The sequence below is a fragment of the Henckelia pumila genome, chromosome 4 (genome assembly GCF_033568475.1).
Source record: "Henckelia pumila isolate YLH828 chromosome 4, ASM3356847v2, whole genome shotgun sequence".
Taxonomy (NCBI): Eukaryota; Viridiplantae; Streptophyta; class Magnoliopsida; order Lamiales; family Gesneriaceae; genus Henckelia; species Henckelia pumila.
The window spans coordinates 178,392,132-178,402,106 of record NC_133123.1 but is presented as its reverse complement, the minus strand read 5'-3'; the positions used below and the strand labels follow the sequence as shown (position 1 = coordinate 178,402,106).

The following is a 9,975-nucleotide window of genomic DNA, read 5'->3' as shown; positions in this document are numbered from 1 at the left end:
AAACAGATCCCAATTATCCACTCACCAATTTATTCGTTCATCTCTAGCATCTTTAATTTTACCAAAAGTTCAACTCTTGATTAAAATTTCCCAACAGATTTATCCACCTTTTCTATCCGAGACGCAACGACTAAGAAATCCATAATTACACTTCAAGTCAAGGTATACTATGAGCTATTAATCTCTTATGGAACTAGATCGTTTCTAAGTACCAAATAATTCTCACGTATCGCCAGAAGACATATCTCAAATACCTAGTTCAACTTGACAGCAAGTCTGAAAATCGAAAAATTCCCAAATTATTATATGTACAACCTGAATTCATAATTCATGAACTTAGTATACAATTGGACACCTCGAAGAGTTGTAACCTGATCGAAAAGGCTTTCTAATTGATCCTGCAGTACCTTAGTATTTTCCCAATAAATAAATCTACAACTTATCCAGAAAACTGCCTGAATGTTCTATTCAACATTCTATTCACATAGTTGGTGCATAAGTCTTACCGGTCAACAATCACAAAGTCTTAGAATGCAAATGTAAAGTACTCGAAAGTATTCTAGTGGCAACTCTATTTCCTATCTCGCAACTGTTCACCCATTCGCCTCACCAAAATCATCTATTTACTCTTAACGATCATGTTTAGAACTTGAAACAACCCATTCAATTAATTTTTTACCTAGCAGTCTACTCGCTAGAACTAGATATAATTGATAGTCGCCACTCCTAGGATCACAACAATAACTTAGGATTTTATCTAGTATAAATGCTAAATTCCAACAGTCTAAACGCTTACTAAGCGGCTACGAGCCAATTCTCTACACAAGAATTTGAAATAATAATTGAAATTATGATCCACCCAAATCCTCATCATGATGGATCATGAAAGGAAACAGACATACAAGTAATGCTGCTTAATGTAAAATGAAATAATGCAAGCATTACAAACAAACGAGCTGAAAATAAAAATCTAGATAAATGTAAACAACTCACTCATAATTCAATTCTAGGGGTGAATGAATAATAATGAAGGCTCCATGATTAATGAACATGGGCCAACAAGATTCAGATCTCGCAATCATTCATCCGTGGGTAATGAAATGATGCTCAAACAATCAAAGCACAATTAAAATGAGAAGTCCACACAAGTTAATAATCAGGGAAAACAAGGGTCTCAAATTAAAATGAGATGTCAGTCACACAACATGAGTAGATTACCAAAAAGAAAGAAATTGAATCTTACTCACATCAACATGTGGCTCTAGTACCGAATAAAATTTCAAAAAGTGTGAAACATTAACAAGATTTTACTAAGAATTTCAACCAATGCTAAAGTGGTAGAATTCAACGCTAATTAATGTCATACGTATCCATAAATGAACAAAGGATAAGCAAAGAAATTTTGAATACTCAAAAGTATATGTTGCAATAGATACAAGCACGATTGAAAAATAAGAAAATAATGATAGGAATAATAGTTCACAAAATTGAAAGACTTATAGTAACCGACTCACTAATCCTCGAAATCAAATTTGCCCAAATAACAAAAGAAAAACTCAAACTATCCATAATAATATAAAATAAAGTACGCATCCAAAGTCTTCACACGAGTTTGATTCATAAACTTAATACATCTATCACTTTCTAATCAAACTATTCACTTAGTTTAATCCGACTAAATCCCATCTCTAAGAGAATAAATTACGACAAGGACAGATCAAATAATACCCCCTAATACGCAAGTTTAATATTTTCGACAAATTCCAACAATCTCACCAAATATTGTTAATACCACCTAATAACTCAAACAACATCCACGTACTGTCCAAAACTGGAAGGAATATTAGTACACCAACTCCGTTTAACTTAAAACCGCATACTATAAAAATAAACATTTGAATGGTACACTATAAACTACTAAAACAATTTTTTTTAAACAAAAAAATAAACACTAAACTACGCACTTTAACAAATTAAACTTCTAGTTTTGAAAATATTTTTAAAAAGGAAGACATCAAAATATTTAAAGTATCAAATCAGGTATGACTAACATATAAAATTCTTTAAAAACTTACAGACTTTGAAACAAAATCTCCCGAGTCCCAGCGTTCGGAGGTAGGCACATCGCAAGCCCAATGATCGTGCTATGATACCAACTGAAACGACCCTAACTTCTAACTTTTAAAATAAATAAAGAAAATACGGAAAATTTTAAAAAAATTCGGCATGACCTATTTGTTTGAATAATAAACCACCTGTCACAAACAACAATTTAAGATAAACCTCAACCAGAGGCAAACATCATGCATAAAGCATGCATAAACAGTAACTAATTCGACACTAGATATAAAACTTTAGAATAACGTTTACATGCCAAACATATTTGCAGGGAATAACACTTCCTGCTACTAGAAAGGAAGCAACATACGACAGTGGTTACTTATTACAATAACATAATGCGGAAATAAAAGAGCGGCAATGGTCAGGGCGTGCCACCGAACACCTTGGAACCTTGGAAATCCTGCCCTGCGGCCTCGTCTGCATACTCACCTGCACCAAGCATAGAGTGAGCCTAAAAGCCCAGCAAGATTTAAATAATACAAGAAGGGTTCAAAATAATGCATCATATTAAAAATAGTACTAAGTACACTTATGAATCTCACACAAAGAGGGAAAAGTCATAACATGCCCGAAGTAAGAACAATAGCAATTTGCGATGGAAAACACATTCATGAATCAAATATCCTTTACTTTTACTTTTGAATTTGGATCCTCGATTGTGACTATGGTTTTGATTGATCAATGACTATAGTATACAATGCCGGCAAGGAAACCGAGTTATCGGCCCCACATTGCCCCTCTGATTTGGTAGGAAAGTCGAGATTTCAACCAACCCCGATCTACACGTCTAAATTTTGTAGGGAAGCCGAGATGTCTCCCGACCCCAATCTACACGTCTCATTTTGGCAAGTGACCCAGGACATCCCCTGACCCATCATTGCATGTCTAAGTCACAATCAACTTACTTCATTCTTTAACGTTTCCTTTCATTAAACATTTTCTCATTTCAACATTTATCTTAACAAGCATTCTTTAAATAAGATTTCAGGACTAGAATATAAATGAATTTAAGGTCATACACGCGAATAAATAGGCGTTGAATAATTTAAATGACAAAAACTCAAAATATGGCATGACGTGAATTTTATGGATGATTGGAGTGTAGGGAAGCACTTTCACCTTAATGGTTTTTCTCCTTCCACTTAAGTTTACGCTCACAAGGGCCTAACTCGAGCGGTTAACCCATAAAATCCATAACGCATCTCATTAAAATTCAAAAGACTTTCCGTTCGAACCGGCACCTCATACACACCTTAAAATACTCCTATGGCCAGAATTTACATTTTAATAATGGCCCAAACAAACCCAACAATCTAGACTCCCGGACAGCCCATAGTCAATAGAAAAATCTGCTCACGACACTCCAACTTAAAACGTACATAAATTAATCGATTCTTATCCGAAATATGCTCAATTTGCACCGACACAATCCTAACCTCACATACATTAAGAAAATCAGAGGTAGCCCCTGTCCAGACCTCAGAAACAAACCCTATCAGACCTGTTTTCCTGAGACAAGACTTGATGGCAAAAATTCTGTTTTGGACAACTTACAACTATGGACTCCGAGCTCCTCCATCAACCTATGGCACCTCAAAAATTCATGAGAACAACTAGTAAACATGGCTAGGCGACAAGCTAGGGCCCTTGGAAAAGGCTCTAGCCCAACACTACCTTACTTCTCCCTTTTGCCCAAACCGTTAGCCCGACGACTTCAAAACTTCTACTAACCGACACCCAACCTAATTACTCCATGACCAGCCCTATAACCCTCCTCGAACAAATCCAATTACACAAGTTCGACCTCATGATCACCCAATGGCAGCCCCTCCACTCCTTCCATCCATTCATACAAAATATTTCAATCCAACGCCACAAAATCGATTCAATTTACAACATTTCAAAGCATAAGCATTAAACAACTTGGCCAACACCATGAGGGGCTTAAAAACCATCATACAAACACCTCAAGTGACCGAACCATAACAATAGACATACTCAGTTTTTATCAATTTGCCAATACATTTCAATTTATGCAAGATTTCCACCTCATATCAATCCGTAAAACATTCTAACAATGATAGAAGCAAAATTTCGAAATTCAAAGCAACCCCTACTGAAATTTCGGTCCATACACACCCCACATGCACAAAATATTTGCAAAAATTCGAAATCAAGGTGAAGAACCAAGAGAAATATATATCCTATGCTTGGGTTTAAAATAGTAGAGAAATTCTTTCCTCAACATAGAAAAACAAGAGAAATGGGGCGGCTAGGCACTCAAACTCCACGACTAAAAGCTGGAAACGCCTCCTATGGTGTCCTCCACGGCGGCTGGACGGCATGGAGGGGCGGCCGGCGGCTAGGGGGGGAAGGGGAAGGAGCGGCCGTGAGCTTCAAGGAGAGGAAATGTGAGGTAGCGTGAGGGAGAGGAAGAAATGGAGGTGGGTGGCGGCTAGATGGGAATTAGAGAGCTAGGTTTTAAGTGGTGGTGTGCTATAATAAGTATATGTATGTATAGGTGTGAGTGTGTGAGAGTAAGGCAAGTCCAAAAGTGCTTTTGTACTACATAAAGGTGCTAGTTTAAGTATTAAAACTTTAGCTTGTAGAATTTCCCCTATTTTAAATTTCTAAGTCTAGAATATTTAAATTTAAATGCCAACTATGAAATTTCATTTGTCCGGGTCCAAAAAGGCTAATTTGGAAAATTTAAAAAATTACGCGCGAAAATGTGCTTACGCGATTTTTCTTAAATGATAAATCTAAAACTAAAGATTTTATTTTATTTTCTTCACCTCTCATGAAATTTAGGTCACCTATATTTAAAATGAAGGATTTTCCCTGTCGTGTCCGCCTTTGCCGTGCGCCGAAGCCGGAAGTCCCAAATACAAGCAATTTAAGCAATTAAATTTTTTTAATATCATACAAATTAAATTCTAAGGAGATTTAAATAATTTAAATTACCAGGAATTTTCGAATTTTAAACATTAAAACTAATTTAAGCATGTAATTTAATTTATATAGTTTAGGTGTCACAAAAACAAATAAATGTTTGAGGAAATTTAAACACTAACTTAGAAATTAAAATCAATACTTTAGTTATTTTGATGTCACAATGTTAAATAAAATGTTTAAATAATAAACTGAGCGATTAAAATAATTTAAATAAACTAAACGATTGTTTAAAAGTAATTTAAATAAAATATACAAGAGGAATAAAAATCTTTAAAATGACATGGACAATTGAAAAGCATTTAAATAAATAAGCTAGACATTTAAAATGAATTAAAATAACTAACCGCTAAACTTAAGTTATTTAAAACAAATAAGTTGGACCATACAAAAATATTTAAATAAATAAGCTTAACAGTTAAAATCATTTAAATAACCATCCAATAAACTTAAATCATTTTAAATAAATGAGTGGGACAGTTAGGATCATTTAAAAGAATAAACTAAATAATTAAAATCATTTCATTAAGCAAACTTAAACCTTTAAAATATTTAAAACAAATAAGTTGTACAATAAAAAATCATTTTGGCAATTAAACTTAAGCAATTAAAAGTATTAATTAAATAGTTAGTACAATAAAAATATTTAAATAAATAATTAATATTTCATTATCAAATAATTAAGATAAAGAATTTTAAATCGATTAAACTTAAAAATAATAATCATAATATTTATTTAATTTAATGCATGTGATTTAATAGATTGGATTTTACGTACTACAAAAGAGGTTCGACATATCAAATATCCACAAGGTTAGAAATCTAATGTTTACATGCCCAAAAACAATTCTATCAAAAAATTACAGATGCATTTGTCAAATAAGCAAAAAAAATGCTTCTAACATAAAAATTTGAATAACTATGCGGAAGACGATCATAGGTCGGAGGGATGTGTTATGCAAGCATCGCAGTTCACTCGATAGTCTTGCCCCTCGATCTCAATGAAATACACCTCACCTAAAAATAATAAGTGTAGTATGAGGGGGATAACGAGTACTGCATAAATACAAGAACAGACAGATTAAAAATAACTTGATAATAAAATACTTTGTGCCTTTAATTTTAATAAATGATCTTTAAAGGAAAAGAAGTGAACATAAATAAAACATATACATGGCTAAGTCGAATATAATCACCGTAACTTAATAAAATTTACTGCAACATAGTCATAAATATTTGAACTTAGATCCATGGAATGTGACTCTGTGATTTCGATCATGATCATGGCTGCAGTGCACTATGCCGCAAGGAGGTCAGGTATTTCCCAACCCATCTTGCCCATACTTGGTAAGGGAGGCCAAGATTTCTCTCAACCCCACACATACACGTAAAAAATTGGTAAGGTAGGCCAAAACGTCTCTCAGCCCCACACATACACGTCAGGTGGTAAGGCAGGCCGAAACGTCTCCCAACCCCACACATACACGTCAATAAATATAGTCACAATCATTTCACTTCGTTCGTAAAAATAATTTTCCTTTCATTCTTGAATATGGGACTTAGCATGAATATGTAAATATGACGTACATGTAAATATTAATCGATAATCATGCATATGACTCACATATGGATGATCGGAATGGTGATTTAGGAGACAAACCAAAAGATGGGAAATTAAACCATAATTTAGCGCTTAAGACAATTCGAGCGGTTTGACCGTAAAATTAGCAACTTGCTCGAATATTATTCAAAAAGGATTCCGCTTGAAACTACGACTCCATGAAACTTAGAAAAAAATAGGGAAATCATCCTCTAAATTTGATTACTAAGTAATCATTTTGTAAGAATCAAAATTCCGGGCAGCAGCCCTTTTTGGCTTCCAAAAATTCTGCACCTAATAAATTAAAAATCCAGAACTCGACTAAAACTTATCCGAATTGATTCCCGCTTTTGCCGACATATTCCCAACATCTAAGACAAGTTTCAGACCCGAGCCCTTATCAAAATTCTAATTTTAACCCCGCCTTAGATGTACATTTCCAGACAGCCCCAACACTCTTATAATTTTGCTCATGTTTCCATTTCAACCTCAACCAAAACTTAGCTATAAATCTTCCAATCTTCCAAGACTCTAATCCTAGGACCAAGACCAACATTCCACCTCATTTCCAGCACCTAAAACTCACCTTGAATCACATTAAATCCAGCTCGAAAGCAACCCCTCAAACTCTATCATAACCGAGCCCCACTACCTCAAGATTCGAATGCACCTCAACTCCACCCCACAAGCTATCTACAAGTCATCCTAGTTGCTACCATGTGAACTGCATATCATCCATGATAGCTCTAAATCACCATCCAAATCAATACACAAGCACACAATATTTTCGAATCACAAACTATAAATTTTTTCTGAAAAAAAAATTTGAACACCATGGCATGCTCGTTTATGATATTTCGAAAAGCAATATGGCATCCAAGCATCCAACATTTCAAATTTTCACATTCATTTCAACCTCAACAATAGAATAATTCTCACGCATAAATGCCAAAAACCTGCACAAAATCTTTGAACCAAAAATAGGGCATATATACTTATATATTTCAAAGGTTTTATGATATGCAATACACACAACCTACATAACTACATGATTAAAGGAAGGAGAAGCCATATTCTTGCCTAAACTTGCCAACACAAGAAGAAGAAGGGGACAGCCAAGCTAAGGAATACCACGCCCCGTAGCTGGACGGCCTCCTAAAGTGAGTTTCCAGGCGGCACGGCGGCGGCTGGTGGCTGGAATGGCCGGCCGAAATGAAAAGGGAAAGAAATGGAATGAGCCGTGAGCTTCTTGGAGAGAAATGGGGATGGAGCAAGCTGAAAAAAAAATCAAGAAACAATGCTGGAAAACTCGATCCAGCAGCTAAGAAAATCTTCCAAAGGAGAGCTCCGGTCCGCAAGGGTAGGTTATGACCGATTGAAAGCTTGCTGGAACGAGCAAGAATCCGAGCTCAAAAGGAAACAGAAACAGCTTACTTAGCCTTGAGGAAGCTTTGCCGGAGTGGAAGAAGATGGAGGCGGAGGAGAGCTCAAAGATGAAGCCGATGGGTGTGTGTGTGTGATTTGGGGGCTAGGTTTTCATCCAAGTTAAAGTGTATGTATAGGTGTATGTATAAATATATGTGTGTGAATTTTTAGGGAATAAAAATTCTATACACTTAAAAGAAAATGCTACCACTAACTTAGCAACTTAGGATAATGAATTTAATTTGCACAAATACAACACAAGTTCGAAAATCTTAATTTTAAAATATTTAATTGGATTTTATTAGTCCGGAAATTAAAAATGCTAATTTTCGCAAAAGTTTTAAAAAAATAAAATTCCAGTGCGCGGGAAAAATTGATTTTTAAGTAATCCAATACCAAAAATTAGAATTATAAATATCTAAAACATATTTAGGCAAATAAATATAAAAAATTAGAATTATAAATATTTAAAATAGATTTAGGCATGAAACTCAAGTTTAAGGAATTTTAGACGCTAACTTAGGAATTAAAAATCAACACTTTAAATATTTTTGATGTCGCAACGTTAAACGAGATTTTAAATAATAAACAGAGCGATTAAAAATTTAAACAAACTAAACGGACATTTAAAAGAAATTTAAATAATACACTAACGGAATAAAAACCTTTAAAATGATTTGGACAATCAAAAAAGATTTAAATAAATAAGCTAGATATTTAAAATATTTTAAAGTAGTTAACCACCAAACTTAAGTTATTTAAAATAAATAAGTTGGACACTCAAAAATATTTAAACAAATAAGCTAAACAGTTAAAATCATTTAAATGAATAAAGTAAACAATTAAAATAATTTAAAGTGCGACCTTAAATCTTTAAAATATTTAAAACAATTTAAATTGCACAATAAAAATCATTTAGGCAAATAAAATTAAAAACATTAAAAACATTAATCAAATAGTTAGTAAAATAAAATCATTTGAATAAATAATAAAATATTTTATTAGCACATAATTTCAAATAAATAATTTAAATCAATTAAACTTAAAAATAATAATCCTAATATTAATTTAATTTAATTTAATTTAATTCATGCGATTTAATAGACTGGATTTTAGGTGCTACAATTCCTTCCCCCTTAAATTAAATTTCTTCCTCGAAATTAAGAATTACAAACTAGGTCCAGATTCAAACAACCAGATCAACACTAAATTTTCTAACTCTGCCCCATTAGAGTCGTCCCAAATCAGCTTTCGCTACGCACTCCGATGCTTACTGATATCTATATCATCGAGGATCTGACTAACTCTTATTGAAATATAAAATTTACAATTCTTACATCTTCCCAAATGGTCTTATCCTCAATGAAATTTTATCACTCCTCAAATTTACTTTCGATCTAAATTTATCAACTTAAGAACGTCATCCCGCACTGATAAGTTCTACAACTTACAAATTCTTATACCTTTATGTTATTGCACAACCTACAGTTTGATAACCTTTTATCCTACGTCGGGATTCCAAGCAGTAGAGACCATATAACCAATAAATAGTTTATGTCGACCTCGACCATAACTTAAAAACATTCTAACAATCAAATCTATGCTTAACGTTTATTTACCAATTAAACTTAACTCACATAATATACAACTCGAGCTCTTAAGAAATTCACAAGTCCTCAAATTAACTAGCGACTAAACTCTAATCTAATCCTTGATAAGAAAATATACCCATAAAATACATTGTTGTTCAGTCCCAAAGTATTAACTGATAATATATAGAATCCCAATAGGTGACTAAGCATATCCCAATTATACATTCACCAATTTATACGTTCATCTATGAGGCATTCTTGATTCTACCGAAAGTTCAACTCTTA

At 33.5% G+C, this 9,975-nt stretch overlaps 1 long non-coding RNA gene across 1 annotated transcript; it reads right to left on the bottom strand.

The window, feature by feature from the left end:
* Positions 1 to 2,321: 2,321 nt before the first annotated feature.
* On the bottom strand, positions 2,322 to 8,199 carry LOC140867350 (uncharacterized). The gene is made up of 2 exons (XR_012145122.1): positions 7,754 to 8,199; positions 2,322 to 2,550 (listed from the first exon to the last, which is right to left on the bottom strand). It is a non-coding gene; the product is annotated as an uncharacterized lncRNA (long non-coding RNA).
* Between the last annotated feature and the right edge of the window lie 1,776 nt (positions 8,200 to 9,975).